The sequence below is a fragment of the Neophocaena asiaeorientalis genome, unplaced genomic scaffold (genome assembly GCF_003031525.2).
Source record: "Neophocaena asiaeorientalis asiaeorientalis breed wild unplaced genomic scaffold, Neophocaena_asiaeorientalis_V1.1 scaffold54, whole genome shotgun sequence".
Lineage (NCBI taxonomy): Eukaryota > Metazoa > Chordata > Mammalia > Artiodactyla > Phocoenidae > Neophocaena > Neophocaena asiaeorientalis.
Genome location: NW_020174938.1, coordinates 4,495,840 through 4,511,259, shown reverse-complemented (window position 1 = coordinate 4,511,259; position 15,420 = coordinate 4,495,840). Strand labels below are relative to the sequence as shown.

Sequence of the window (15,420 nt, the reverse complement as noted above, 5' to 3'; positions counted from 1 at the left end):
CAGATGAGGGCCACTGTGCAGCCCCTTGGAGGCTCCATTCACATTATTTTCCAGGTCAACTGCTCACAGTAACCCATATCTGTCATAGGGATTCAAAAGACTTTAGCAATTAGTTTAAAGCAACTTCCTACCTGTCACCAGGGAGTGGCCAATCGATAATTAATTCTAGTTTTTAAAAGAGAATTAGTAATTTAGAACATTGATTCACATCACATCATGTGATATCATGGCAAATGTCAGCAGAAGTTTCTAGTGATAAATCAACTAACATGAACTCCAATCTGAGAGTTCTTGAATTCCTCAAATTCCCTATCTCAAATTCCTCTCCTCCAGTTGTTTTCAGAACATTTAATAGCAATTTTCTACTCTTAAAATAAAATCACATAAAAGCCAGAAATCAATTAATGGAAGTATGTAAAATTAGACTATAATCTTTTTCTTAAATTATTTTAGTTTAAATTTTTTCCACCATCATTTAGGTTTCACTTCTACTTTTGTTAGTAATTTCTTATTGTCTGCCCCTTTTCTTCTTCTTCCTGCCTTTCATTTCCTTTCATCTTCTTTTCCTCTAAAATTTATATATATATATATTTTTGAATTTTATTTTATTTTTTTATACAGCAGGTTCTTATTAGTCATCCATTTTATACACATCAGTGTATACATGTCAATCCCAATCTCCCAATTCATGACACCACCACCCCCCAGCCACTTTCCCCCCTTGGTGGTCACTTATCCGTTCTTCTGCCTCAGTTATTCAGCTATTGATTCCTTCAAGTGTATTTTTCATTTCAGATATCTCTATTGTTTGTTCTTTAATTCTTATAGATCTTTGTTAAACATTTCTTGCATCTTCTCAGTCTTTGCCTCCATTCTTTTTCCAAAGTCCTGGATCATCTTCACTCTCATTCTGAATTCCTTTCATCGGGTACGTAGCCCTCTGCCTTTTCATCTTGTCTATCTTTCTGTGAATGTGGTTTTTGTAGAAGTGGGTCCTTTAAATACCAGAAAACCAGAGCTGCTCTGGAGCTGCTGGGAGAGCACTGCAGGGGCTTGAAGACCCTGGGGTTTGCAAAGGATCTTGCTGTTACCTTGTTTTACTTGTTCATCACTCTTGGAGAGGTTTGCCTTATTACAGTAAGTTTATTTCTTAGTTTATGACAGTTAGCCACTTTTAAGACTATTTCCAATTGAGGGAGAGGACTCGTTTGGTCTGGTAATATCGAGGCAACTGGTGAATACGGCTCTCAATCAGAATCAGACGGAATTTAGCATCTTTATCCTTTCTGTTTCTCTCGAGATGCTTTCGAACAGCAACAGCTTCTTAATTAAATGATAGAGATCCTCAGAAAGATCAGGAGCAAGTCCTTTGGGCTTAAGCATTCTCAAGATTTTATTGCCTGGCACAAAACGTACTTGTGCAACACCATGTGAGTCTCTCAGGATCATACCGATTTGGGAGGGACTCAGGGCCTTCTTGGACAGTTTGTAGATCTGCTCCTTCATGTTGTCAGACGTCAGCTTCAGCCAGGTGGGGATGCTGTGGTGGTAGGGCAGAGCCGACTGGGACAGGCCCTTCCCGGGAGCATGCGTGCGACCAAATTTATATTTTTTAAACTTTCCCAGGACTCAATTAATATCGCTTAAGAAAATTTTTGTGGGACCAGTGAAGTCTTGGGGCTGCTGCATTTAATACTCAGCCGAACCCTGGAAACCCAATCTGTAGCCAAACATTTGGCTTTGGTTTAGAGGCAGAAGTCGAAAAGGGGAATTGATATGCAGGTGTGGTACAAAGCTGGTCTTAAAAATACAGATGTTATTACCTCTGGGCCCTAGGGACCTGGAACAAAATGCAGCGAGCCACCCCCAGAGGTGAAACAATGGTCATAAAATGGTTTCTCGATTCATGAGTTTTGCTGAGCTGTCTCTTTGTCACCTTTAGTGACTATTTAATAACACTAACAGCTCTTTGAGCTAAATTGCTAACATTTGGGGAGCAAGGTTATGTAAAACAAAATTGAATTATGAAAACAATTTTCCAGTTAGCTCTGGCATTTCTTTATTTCTGTTTATCTTTGTCCTCAAAGGAGCCATTTACCAGTTCCTACCCGGCAGGCATGAGCTGATGTCCACAGACCCCAAACAATCAGCACACACCTCTAAACAACAAGCGTTCTTATTTTCCATCTCTGGTCCTAGCCCAAAGTTTGGAAGTACATTCAGTCATGGAAAGCTCTAAAACCAAAGAAGTACCCAAAGTAGTCTTTTGAAGAAAATTATGATGCCTATTTAACCTCACTTAAATTTTCATAAGACTCTCTTAGCCTAGTACTGTTGGAGGTTGTCTTACTTAGATGTAGAAACTGTGTGTATTGATACCTGAAACTTAAAAACAGAGGCACTTTCTAGTAAAACTGAAAGACGCACACCATAAAAGCAAGCAGTTCCACTTCTAGGTATATACTTCAGGGCAACTCTTCCACATGTGCCCTCTTAACAGCAGTTAAAATGAATAAACCAGATGCACATGTGTCCACGTGGATAGCTCTCAAGAACACAGAGTGAAGAAAGCAAATTACTAAAGATACATTACCATTATGGAAATATTTGAATTAAAAACACAAAACAGGGCTTCCCCGGTGGCGCAGTGGTTGAGAGTCCGCCTGCCGATGCAGGAGTCACGGGTTTGTGCCCCGGTCCGGGAGGATCCCACATGCCACGGAGCGGCTGGGCCCGTGAGCCATGGCCGCTGAGCCTGCGCGTCCGGAGCCTGTGCTCCGCAACGGGAGAGGCCGCGGCAGTGGGAGGCCCGCGTAACGGAAAAAAAAAAAAAAAAAAAAAACACAAAACACACACTATAAGAGCATGGATGTACCCCAGCTTCAGAGACTGCCTCTGGGGAGAAGATGCAAGTAGGGAGGGATACCAAAGCCTCCTCAACATTATCCGTAATGTTGTGTTTCCCTAAGAAAGAAAATATCTAAAGCAAATTTAACACAAAATTAATTTACTGAGTACTTGGTATTATTTTCTATGCCTTTCTGCATCTTCACACATTTTTTTGATTTTTTTTTAATTGAATGAACAATTCTTTACATTCTCTAGTGATTTACAGTTTTCAGAGGTTTCACACATGCATCTTTATACATTTTACAAATTAAACATAAAGTCCAAACCAGGATTTAAACAAAAAGAGTGGATGCACTATCTAGCACCCAGGAGGGTCTCTCTCCAAACCCAGCAAAGCAAGGATAGTGGGCATCTGGTAAAACAAGCTGAGGCCCCAATCTTGAGGAAGACAGAAGTACCGGCAAGCTGTATTCAAACGAATTCATCCTTTCTCTTTCAGCAGCCTGCTCTTAAAACTCCCTAAAAGCTTGTTGTTTAATGACTTACCTTCCTGGCCACATTCTTCTTGCCTGGCACAGATTTTTAATCCCACCCAGTGATACTATAAATCGAAATTTCCACTGCTGCTATTCATTCTGTTCCTTTGGGGCTCAAGTTCCTCTTTTCTCTGTTCATTATATTCAAATGCATACACCCAAACGGGACCTATAGGTGGATGACACAACTTGCTCTCTATTCCGCATAGAACTTTATTTAATAAATGGAAATAAATATCTACAGGTGGAGGGAGGTCTGATTGACAGTAACAATTCATTTTTCCAACTAATTCAGTTAACACCTGATTGGAAATCCTGAGCAAGGTTTGAAGTTCTTTCAATGTTACTTAATATCACTTCTGTTCAGCCAGTATCTATTCAACATCTCCTCTGTCAAGGGTGACCAGCCCATAAGACTGGAATTACATGCATCTCTTTAGAAAATCATTTGCAGTCCCAGAAGGCAGTTTGAAGAAAAATATACAATGCACTGTCCGTTGCATTGATGCTGTGAATAAAGGCCTTTGAGAGTCCTGAGAGGGAGGCAGGGAGGAACCAGTGCAGTGTTTGGGATCAGACAAGTGGAGCTCTGGATGGCAGCTCTGCCATGATACCCCTGGTGAGCCCTTGGAAAAGTTACTTAACATCTCTGATCTTCTATGTTCTCATCCAAAACATGAGGTTAGTAATACCTATCTTCTGGGATGGCTAAGAACTGAGTGAGGACTTCCCTGGTGGCGTGGTGTTTAAGAATCCACCTGCCAATGGAGGTTTTGAGCCCTGGTCTGGGAGGATCTCACATGCCGTGGAGCAACAAAGGCCATGTGCCACAACTACTGAGCCTGTGTTCTAGAGCCCACGAGCCACAAATATTGAGCCCGCATGCCACAACTACTGAAGCCTGCACGCCTAGCGTCTGTGCTCTGCAACAAGAGAAGCCATCGCAGTGGGAAGCCCACACACCACAACGAAGAGTAGCCCCCACTCACCGCAACTAGAGAAAGCCCACGTGCAGCAATGAAGACCCAATGCAGCCCCCAAAAATTAAATAAATAAGAACTGAGTGAGATAAGTAATGTACAATGCTTCATACAGAGCCTGACATATTGTAGGTATTTGAAAGCATAGTTGTAGTTTCCTCTTCCTTATTCCTGATGCAAGACACAGGGAGAGACATGTAAATGCTGCACATTATCTATGAAGATATGATTTGCATGTAACGCATCAACAAGAAAAAAATATTGGTCCAGCTTTGGTTAGATTGCCATAGCAAGGTTTTGCCTAGGGGATTGTAACCATCCATATGCCCTTTACCAAACGGAGGTCATCTTCTCGCATGATAATTTGTCATCAGGAGGGCATCAGGATTAGCTCATTGTGAAGCAACGCTTCTGATAATTGTGGTATCAAAAAGCACAATTAGATTTTTGAATTCTGTGTGTAACCTTGCATAAGCTTGAAGTGAAACCTTGGGTGGATAAAGGTGATGTAAATGAATGTTGCACAAACTGTGTTTGTGATACTTTTTGTAGTACTTTAGGAAACATTACACGTTCTCAGAAGCTCTTGATATCGCTCAGTTAGGAGGGAAAATGCTGTTAATGAGAACACTCATAAATTTTTAGCATATAATTACAACAGCAGCCTATGGATGTAATCACTTAAATAACTTTGTGGTGATTTGTGCCACCGCATTTTATTTTAAAAAATTTTATTAAAGTAAATGCATTTTTCTAAAATCAATTTGAAATGGCTGTGTATATCCCATGTCATCCCTCCAGCCTGGACTCACTGCCCTAGTGACCACTGTTACTGGGGTGAGGGTTGAAAAGGTTAACAACCAGCAGGTCAGTTTCAGGTTGGGAGTCCAACCTATTTTCCATTCTCCCCATCAGCTACCCCCTACTATGTCATCTTGAGCAAATAACTTCCTAGCTCTGAATCTCTTGGCCTTTAAAAATGGGGATGTAGGATGTTAGATGAAATGATTTCTGGATTCCTCTGCTTCAGAATTCTGCATGTTCATGACTTCTTGTTTTCTGCATGTATGATTGCACACTAAAATGACCATGTGTTCTCAACTGTAAAATGCACATTTTTTTTCACATTTTAACATCCAAAAAATTACAACTGATGGGAATTTAGATTGCTGTGAAATACAGTGTTAAATACAGGAGAAGTACTGATAATAAGTACTATTTTATCAAAAGCTTCTACAGGAAGATGGAAAATTACTGTCAAAATACTGACTAAAAATGAAAATGAGAATGTACAATTCTTGTAACTTAATGGAGATTTTTAACATAAAAACAACCCAGAAGCTGTAAGGACAATTGTCCCAGGGGAGGGATTGGTTTGGGTGTCCCTGAAGGTCCCTTTCGGCCCAGAGATGCTCTAACACACTAACTTTGTTTCACTTACTTGGTTATTTTGGGCACTCATTAAGTAAAGAGCATTTTGGAAAAAATAGAAGATGGTTTATGGGAATGACATAGTAATATCGTACCTATTAAATAATTACACGTAAATTTCCATTGAAGTGTTAAATTACTGATATTCTTTTTTTTTTTTTTTTTTAATTACTGATATTCTGATCAGCTGATCATTCCTATAGCTGTCACACGTTGATTATCTTCAAATAAATATGTTTGGACACTGAAACTGCAGTGAAAATAATTTCATATTTGTTGATGGCTTCAAAGGTTCTTTGGATTCTTGTAGAAACTCGAGTTAATTGCTATGAGCACAGTGCTGTATAACAGAAAATATTTTTTACTTGTGCTCTCGATAAATGGAACTTCCATGTTAATTCTTACCCTAGTAATAGAGGAAATATTACTTTATTATAACTGCTAATGATTTGGGTTGCTGTTGAGCTTATATGCATAAAGGGAAGTGATTATTAATTATGGATGACTTGTTTCTTGATTTATCAAGCCTTCGTAATAATTACAATGCATGTTGTTATAGTCAGTCTCACTGTGGCTCTTAGCATGAATTCATGAGAATTGAAGCAGTTTTGAACCTGACTATAGCAGGAACAAAGCCCAGAGCTGTGGTGCGGTTGATCTTGGAGGAGCTGCCTAGAGACTGGTTCCAACGCCAAAATCTGGGATCAGTTATCCAAAGAGCCGTATTTGAGGGCTGGGTTTGATTTCTGGGTTTCCCTAATTGACAGTAGAAATCTCAATTTATCACATGTGCCATGAATTTGTTAGTCTGAAGGAATTAATCAAAATCCTGTTTCTGTAAACATTTTTATTGATTCATCATTTCTGAAATCATGCAGTTTATGAGTTGGTCCTATTTTGGGTAATAGCAATTACTTATGAAAGCTGCTAGATAGTTTCTGTCAAGTTTAATTAAACCTTTTCTGCTGGGAGACAGACTTTTTAAAGTTTGTGAACTGCCGACTGTTGATACCATGTCCCAAATATTACTAATAAAATGGAATCTCTACCAGTAAAAATAAGTTGGAGGCATCAAACCTCCAAATCTGGAAGCCACTTGACTTCTTTTAGACAAATTCCATATGTCTCATTACCTCATCGCGGCTCAGCATTTGGTCTTGTGTGTTGTTTGTGGGTGGGAGTCACTTTTTTTTAAACCTTTTTTCTTTTTTGAGATGTCCACTCTATTTTTTAGTACTATCCTTTTGTAAATTTTAATGATGTGAAAGCACCTAAGGACTGATGGAGATGCTCAGAATAGCAAGCTTTGTAGTCTGTCCTGATGACAAGCTTATCAAGGGAGATTTTTTGACTCATTTATGAAATCGGAGGAAAATGTAGAACTTTAAGGCTGCCTTTGACTATACAGTATTAGAAACGTGGGAGGATGTTAGGACAGAGGTAGCTATTGACTTAGAGAGGAAGTTTAATTGTTGGGGTCCACTTTGATCTGGGCAGGTTTGAATTGATTAAAAAAAAAAGGGAAAGTAATTCAGACTGAGCAATGGTTCAAAGACAATGAAGAAGAGTTTTCTCCATTGGAAAAATGGTTGGATGACTCCAGAAGAGCCAGTTTTTAAAGGTCTTGGTAATCAGGAGTCCCTGAAGAATTTTGAGTGGAGAAGTGATATAATGAAAGCAACGTTAAAAGAAAATAATTCAGGGCTTCCCTGGTGGCACAGTGGTTGAGAGTCCGCCTGCCAATGCAGGGGACACCGGTTTGTGCCCCGGTCCGGGAGGATCCCGCATGCCGCGGAGCGGCTGGGCCCGTGAGCCATGGCCACTGAGCCTGTGCGTCCGGAGCCTGTGCTCTGCGATGGGAGAGGCCGCGGCAGTGGGAGGCCCGCGTACCACAAAAAATAATAATAATAATAATTCAGTGGCATTGGATAAAATTGGAGGGAAGGAGTAAGGTGAAGGAAAACTAAGAGGCGGGAAGATCAGTTTCTATTATAACAATCAAGGAATAAAGTGATGATTAAAGTAATAATAACTAAGGTCACCAGAGTGGTGCCAGTGTTATGCCATTCATCACAACAAAGCTACCATTAATTGAATGCTTATTATGTGCCAGGCATAGTGCTAAGTGCTTTACATAGAGTATATCATTTAATCATCATCACAACAACGTTATGAGATAAGTACTATTATTAATCCCATTTTGCAGATGAAGAAACTGAGACTTAGAAAAGTTAAATGATTTCCCCTAATTGGTAGCGTGATCCCCTAATTGGTAGAGTGAAGATCTCAGCCTAAGTTATCTGACAGTTGAACCCATGTTATAAAAGAGAAACGTTAGAAGTATTTGAAAGGTAGAAATGAAAAATGGCCAATATATATTTTGCTTAGCGCTGTACTTGATATTATAGCATCTTAAAGTAGTTAAGACCAAATATTTTATCATAAGAGTTTAAAATCTAACCAGAAAATCAAGTTGTAACATGAACCAAACAGATGTCATAGGTTGGATTCCCCAGGAAATAGACTTTGAGATTTGTGTGCAGAAAGTTTATCAGGGAGAGTGCTTGGGGAAAATATCCCATGAAAGGTGAGGGATGCAGGAATGGGCAGATGCAACAGAGACCTCAACTGATCTTATAGGGAGTTCTGGAGCTAGAATGGCCCTTCAAAGTTGTCCCAATAAAGGCAAGGAGGCCAGGCCTTTGTACCCCTCCATCAAGCAATCAGTGGATGCTGGCTGCCCGCAGGAAGGGAGGGTAACCTTTGAACGAAGCAGCTTCCTTCTCCTGAAGACAGGTCCTGGGAAGGGACTCAGCTATGTCCTCAATCCTGAAGGCAATCTGGACAACATACTACAGCATCCACTGCAACAAAATATAAGAACATACTTATATTTTTAAAACTATCTACTCTTTAATATAAACCCCTTAAGTCATATTTGGGGGGAATACTTTTCTTTCAAAGTACTATTTTGGTGGGGAGGAAACACCCAATAAATCTATCAGTGCATTTCTTTGCTATAGAGTGGTGGCTTTAGTTCTTGAGGAAAATAATCAATATGGAAGGCATTTGGTGTGTGGCTTAATTGAAACACTGTGTTTTGGACCCATTTGGTGTTAATCCAACACTGTTTTCACACCTGCCCTCTTTTTATGATGCCTTTTTCAAGTGGAAGTCTAGTATGGATTTCTCGCTTCAGACTAAAGAAAGGACATAAGACTGTCATCACTGGCCGGGAATCCAAATCATATGGTGTCGTGAAGTTATCCTTCACGTCCATCAAAAAGACCCTGACAGGCTTGCCTGCAGAGAAGAGCTGTGTAAATAATGTCTTGGGCCAAAGTCACCCAGGGGACACTCCATTATACCACAGCTGATCTTGACAAATATTAGGCACAAACACACAAAATACATACATACCTGGACTTCACCTCCCAGAGAATCTGATTCCTGGTGGCCGGAGTGGGATCCAGGAATACTTATTTTGTAACAGCCTCTAAGATTCACCAGAGTTCAAGAACCCCTTTCCAGTGAGCCAGTGGAGGCCTTTGATAAATCAGTCTATTCTCTGGGAGTCTTTGAGGATGATATCACCAATTGGATACGTTGGGGCTCTCCAAAAGGCTGAATCTCAGAAAGAAAGATCTTCTTAGAGGAAGTGGGGAGTACCATCTAGAAGAAAGAAAGAAGTTGAAAAACTCTGCACTCAAAAGAGCAAGAGAACACGGGACAGAATTGGGAACTAGAAAGTAGAGATAGGGATGATGAAAAATCTCTAAGATTCATAGATCTTTTTGAAGTTCCTCTTGTTTATTTTTATTATCTTGTCCATTGCTCTTAAGTGAAGATGATCCTTGTGGTTTTTTTTTAAACATCTTTATTGGGGTATAATTGCTTTACAATGATGTGTTAGTTTCTGCTTTATAACAAAGTGAATCAGTTATACATATACATATGTTCCCATATCTCTTCCCTCTTGCGTCTCTCCCTCCCACCCTCCCTATGCCACCCCTCCAGGCAGTCACAAAGCACCGAGCTGATGATCCTTGTGTTTATCTTGAGGGATAGCAAATAAGCGGGAGCATATAAGCAGGGATCTGTCTTATTTATTCACACAATAAACCTTAGTTGAGCAGTTACTATATTCCAAGCACTGTGCAAATGTCAGCAGTGCACAGACAGGAAGATTCAACCTCTGCCTTCAGGAGCTCACAGCCTGAGGGAGCGAGCTGAGACTGACAGATAATAGAGCACAAACACAGAGAGGCACAGGAACTGGGAAAGCACAGACAGGTGGTCCCTAAGCCCTCCTCTGAGAGTCAGGGAGAGCTCCCTGGAAGAGGTGTAGAGGACTCTCCAGGATTGGAAATGCGTAAGTCAAATGTGGTCTTTCCATCCATAATTGTGTCACATATTTCCACCTACTTAGATCTTCTTTTTTATCCTTTAAGAGGATTTTTATACATTTTCCTTAAAGATCTTTTATTTGTCTTTGAACTTAATTCTTAAATAATTCATCATCTTTGATGCTATCGTGAAGAGTATGTTATTTTATATTCTTTTTTTGGTGGTTCATTGTTGGTTATAGAGAAGTACAATTGACCTTGACATAGTATCTTGTATCATGCAACCTCACAGTACCCTGTGACTAATTCTAAGAGTGTTTGGATTTTCTTGGGTTTTCTATGTAGATAAACATACCATCTGCAGACAAAGGCAGTCTTGTCTCATCTTTTCCAGTCTTTATATTTCTTATTTCCTTTCTCTGTGTTACTGCACTGGCCAGGACATCCATAAAGAAAGAGCAGCAGTAATTTGGGCATCTCTGTCTTCTCCCAGACGCTAAAAGGAATATGTCTTACTTTTCTCCTTTGAGAGTGATGTTTTCTGTGGGTAGGTTTTGGTAGATTGCCATTTTCAGGTTTAGGAAGCACCCTTCTACTTCTAAGTTTTTCTGGGAATGCTTTATCTTAAATACGAATTGGACTTTAACAAATGCTTTATTTAAATAGCATCTTTTGAGATGTCCATATGATTTTTATTCTTTAGTACCAATGATGGAATGAATTACGTTGGTATATTTATCAGATTGTACCATCCTTACGTTCTGAGATAAAATCACTTGAATATAATTATTACCATTTTAATACACTACTGGATTACATTAGCTAACATTTAATTCAAGATTGTGGCATGTTAAAGTAGGGAACATTGGCTTATTGTTTTCTTTTTTTTCACTGTTCTTATCCAGCTTTGGAATCAAAGCTATTCTAATGTCATTAAATAAAATGGGAAGCTTTCCTTCTTTTTCTGTACTCAGGAACAACTTGTAAAGTGGGGATTATCTGTTCCTGGAACATTTGATAGAACTTACAAAACCATCTAGGCCCAGTGCTCTGGGGGAGCAAGGTGAAACATAAGAAGGTTCTTTATTACTATATCAATGACCATGAGGGCTGGCAGGTGTGAAGGGACCACCGTGGGTCCCAGAACCAGCCATCGCCAGTCACAGCGGGCTGGCTATCCTGGGAACCAGAGGAACCAAACTCCTGTGAGCTGGGGCTGCAATCGACATATCTCGAATGAGGAACGTGTACAGAAAGGCTGCTTGAGCAGCTGCCTACAGGATGGATTTTATTGGGGATGGGCACAGGGGACATAAATAAACAAAGAGAAGCTTCCAGGGAGGCTGATGCAACAGTCTAGGTGTGGGATATGGGGTGGCGTGGGGCCCGGATGAGGAAAAGGCAAGTCTATGAATATCGCAAAGGAATAACTGGGAAGCCCTGAGCATCTCCTTATGGATCCTATCCTCTAGAGCTGAGCTTCTCAAACTGTCCTCACACACAAGTAAGAAATGATGGTACAACGAGGGAGGTGATAAGAGTTGAGAAGAAGTGAAAACATGGACATGTGATGGGGAGGATGCCTTCACTTAGGTCAGGGAGGGTGACAATAGCGTGGCCTGAACGACAGGCGTCATCCCTTGAAGACTATGGAGGGAGCACAGAGGCAGAGGGACATCCGGGGAAGGCCCTCAGGTCCCTCGCACCCTCTGTCTTGAAGCAGGACCTGTAACACTTCCAGCTCGTTCAGCAGTGCTTGATGTGACGTGTTCAGGTCTCCTCCCCTGTCTGGCCACTCTCCCTGGACGAGGCCCCGCTTGTCACAGTTCCCGCTGAGACAGGGCCCGGAGATCTGAAGCCAGTTGTCTAGCTGCAGGCTGACTGGGCAGAGAGAGCTGGTTTAGGACACTTCTATTCATGTAGATGGAGCCTCCATTAGTTTTCTGGCAGTTCCACAACATTGTTTATTCATATCGAGCCAACCTGGTGACAGACTGGACATACAGGCTGACAGAGTGAGAAAAGTCAGGGTATTTCAAGGGTTTGGGGCAGGAAAACAGTAAGTTAGACACGTAACCGAACCCCATGATAACTGTTTTGGTTTAGGCTCACTCCACCGGATTATAAAAGTGACTTGTTTATCTTTCCATCTCAAGTTCCTAGAATAGTCTCCAGGTCTCTGTGGGCATACCGTGGAGATATAGTGGGATTAGTCCACAACCACGGAAATAAAGTAAATATCACAATAAAGCGAGTCACACGAATGTTTTGGTTTCCCAGCACATATAAAAGTTACATTTACACTGTACTGTAGTCTATTACGTGTGCAATAACATTATGTTTTTTAAAAAAATGCAAATCATCACCTGACAACACAGGGTTGCCACAACCTTCAATTTGTAAAATAAGTAAATAAACAAGCGAGCAAGCCGTATCTGCGAAGCAAAGTAAAGCAAAGTGCAATAAAACGAGGTCTGCCTGTATTGAGAGTATAAATGATCCTGATGTCCTTGATTATAAATGAATTTGATGACTGTACTTCTCAGATGAGAAAACTGAGAAAAAGAGATGTCCCCTGATGTCCGTGCACATTTGGGATGTCTCTACTTTGACTCACAGCCGCTGCTTGTCCTACTGAGGCATCAGACAGGCTTCCCTGGGAAACAAGAATGGGGCTGGCAGTGAGGGAAATAGGGTTAGTCATCCAGTGGTTCAACTAATATTTATGGGGTGCCCACAGAGACCTGGAGACTGTTCTAGGCACTTGAGATGGAAAGATAAACAAGTCACTTTTATAATCCGGTGGAGTGAGCCTAAACCAAAACAGTTATCATGGGGTTCGGTTACGTGTCTAACTTACTGTTTTCCTGCCCCAAACCCTTGAAATACCCTGACTTTTCTCACTCTGTCAGCCTGTATGTCCAGTCTGTCACCAGGTTGGCTCGATATGAATAAACAATGTTGTGGAACTGCCAGAAAACTAATGGAGGCTCCATCTACATGAATAGAAGTGTCCTAAACCAGCTCTCTCTGCCCAGTCAGCCTGCAGCTAGACAACTGGCTTCAGATCTCCGGGCCCTGTCTCAGCGGGAACTGTGACAAGCGGGGCCTCGTCCAGGGAGAGTGGCCAGACAGGGGAGGAGACCTGAACACGTCACATCAAGCACTGCTGAACGAGCTGGAAGTGTTACAGGTCCTGCTTCAAGACAGAGGGTGCGAGGGACCTGAGGGCCTTCCCCGGATGTCCCTCTGCCTCTGTGCTCCCTCCATAGTCTTCAAGGGATGACGCCTGTCGTTCAGGCCACGCTATTGTCACCCTCCCTGACCTAAGTGAAGGCATCCTCCCCATCACATGTCCATGTTTTCACTTCTTCTCAACTCTTATCACCTCCCTCGTTGTACCATCATTTCTTACTTGTGTGTGAGGACAGTTTGAGAAGCTCAGCTCTAGAGGATAGGATCCATAAGGAGATGCTCAGGGCTTCCCAGTTATTCCTTTGCGATATTCATAGACTTGCCTTTTCCTCATCCGGGCCCCACGCCACCCCATATCCCACACCTAGACTGTTGCATCAGCCTCCCTGGAAGCTTCTCTTTGTTTATTTATGTCCCCTGTGCCCATCCCCAATAAAATCCATCCTGTAGGCAGCTGCTCAAGCAGCCTTTCTGTACACGTTCCTCATTCGAGATATGTCGATTGCAGCCCCAGCTCACAGGAGTTTGGTTCCTCTGGTTCCCAGGATAGCCAGCCCGCTGTGACTGGCGATGGCTGGTTCTGGGACCCACGGTGGCCCCTTCACACCCGCCAGCCCTCATGGTCATGCCCACTCTGTGCTCCGAGAGGGCCCCTCATCCCTCTTAGCCGGCTTTCCTTCTTCTGCCTCAAGTTGAAATCGCTCAATAAAAAGGGAAACAGTTTCCAAGCATGAAGCTTATGTCCATGTAAGCTGGCTCTCGAGCACTTTCTTTTTTTCTTAAAAGTTGTTCCTATCTAACCACGTTCTAAAATTCCCCCAATAAAAAAGAAAACAAACAGACAAAAAAAAAAAAAACCCTCCTTTAATCAATGCTTGCTTAAGTAGTGCTTCAGACAAGCACTTCTTAGGCGAATGGATGCAAGGATTTTCCAGGGAGGGGCGGGGAGATGTGAAATTGGCACAGAGCTCTGTTCTGTCTCCTTTGATCTTTAATTCGAGCCATTCCAGGCAGAGCTCAGTACACTCTGAAAACACACTTTGTGATTAAAAAATGGGCGGTACACCAGCCGAAACATTTGTTTATATTTTACCTCCAATTTCAGCGTTCTTGTTTCTTGTCATGCTTTCCTTGAGAATTTTCTTCATGTAATTAAAGAGGTGTGAGCGCTCTGAGCATGACTGTGAATAGGATACAAAGTGCAGCTTCCTCCCCTGAAGACAGAGCAGGGTTTCTCCCCACCTTCTCAGGCACAACGTCCGTAAGGATATGGCAAAAACAACCTTCGCTGTAACGTTTCCAGAACGGTAATAACAGGCAGGCTGTCCAGGAAAGAAGGAGCCTCACAAAGACTGAGGCCTTCCAAAGAGGGCCTCTCACAGCCCCGGGGAGCCCCTCACAGGTGCGAGGGTGTTTGAATGCACCAGTGTGTGTCTCTAGTTCCGTTAGAGAGGGGTTTCTCAGCAGTGGCACTATTCACATTTTGGACCAACAATTATGGCTGTGGGGCTGTCCTGTGCATTGTAGGATGTCTAGCAGCATCCCTGGCCTCCACCGATTGTACAATCAAAAATGTCTCCAGACATTTCTAAATGTTCCCTGAGGAAAGAAAAAACCGCCCCACAACCCCCATTTGAGAACTGCTGCTTTGGATGGACTTGGAAAGGGATCCTTCTAAGAGGCAGCGTTTATGGGACCCAGAGTAGTGAGTCACCTGAGACACTTCAACAAATGACCATGGCTAGGCCCATGCCAGACCAAGTCAGAGTCTTGGGGGAAAGACCCAGGCATCAATGGCTTGAAAAGGCCCCCAAGTGATTCTAGTATACACTCAGTGTTGAGAAAGAACTTTGAAAAGAGGGACTATTTCATGACCTCCATCAAAGGCCTAAGAAGAAGACATGGACCTTAGAACATCACCATTTCATTAATAACTGGAGTCAGAAAGGAAAGACCAAGAAGGACAAATGACCAGCTTAAGCTCTTGTGTTTGCTCTTTTTTCTTCCTTAGTGGTTAGAAGAACCTTGAAATGAAGAAGCCCTGTGCTGGGAAGGGTCAGGGAGACCCAGTTACACCTCACA

At 42.0% G+C, this 15,420-nt stretch overlaps 1 pseudogene; it reads right to left on the bottom strand.

The window, feature by feature from the left end:
• Positions 1-1,180: 1,180 nt before the first annotated feature.
• Positions 1,181-13,965, bottom strand: LOC112410917 (40S ribosomal protein S13-like; annotated as a pseudogene).
• Between the last annotated feature and the right edge of the window lie 1,455 nt (positions 13,966-15,420).